The following is a 470-nucleotide window of genomic DNA, read 5'->3' on the forward strand; positions in this document are numbered from 1 at the left end:
TCAATGTAAACAAGTTCTTGTTGAGCTCCCTCTCTCCCCGAATAGTCAAATTCTACCCAATTTACACCACTAACGATTACTATGCTGTTGTCTCAGTGACAACCGTACACTCATTTAACTATTATCCTCGAGTAACCTTTAGGCCTTGATAAGTGGTGATTCTGTTGTAAAAAAACAAAACAAAAATAAAAACTGACTTATCTCCCCAGCTTTAAAAAATGTGGGACTGCTAGTGTCTTATTGTTTTTATGAAAAGTAGATCTAGCATATCTTCTACTGGATCATTGAATATAATTTTTTTTAATTTATACTAATTTCGACATGACACTTGATTATACAATAGTTTTTACCTGAAATACATTTGTTTAAAATTTCATTATATTGAACAGGTGAAAAAACAATTGTTGAAACTTTTAATGTTCTTTCATATTGCTTTATCATTTTTTTTTTTTTTTTTTTTTATCTTGCAG

This window comes from Euprymna scolopes, chromosome 6 (genome assembly GCF_053919585.1).
Source record: "Euprymna scolopes isolate OS-2025 chromosome 6, ASM5391958v1, whole genome shotgun sequence".
NCBI classification, from domain to species: domain Eukaryota; kingdom Metazoa; phylum Mollusca; class Cephalopoda; order Sepiida; family Sepiolidae; genus Euprymna; species Euprymna scolopes.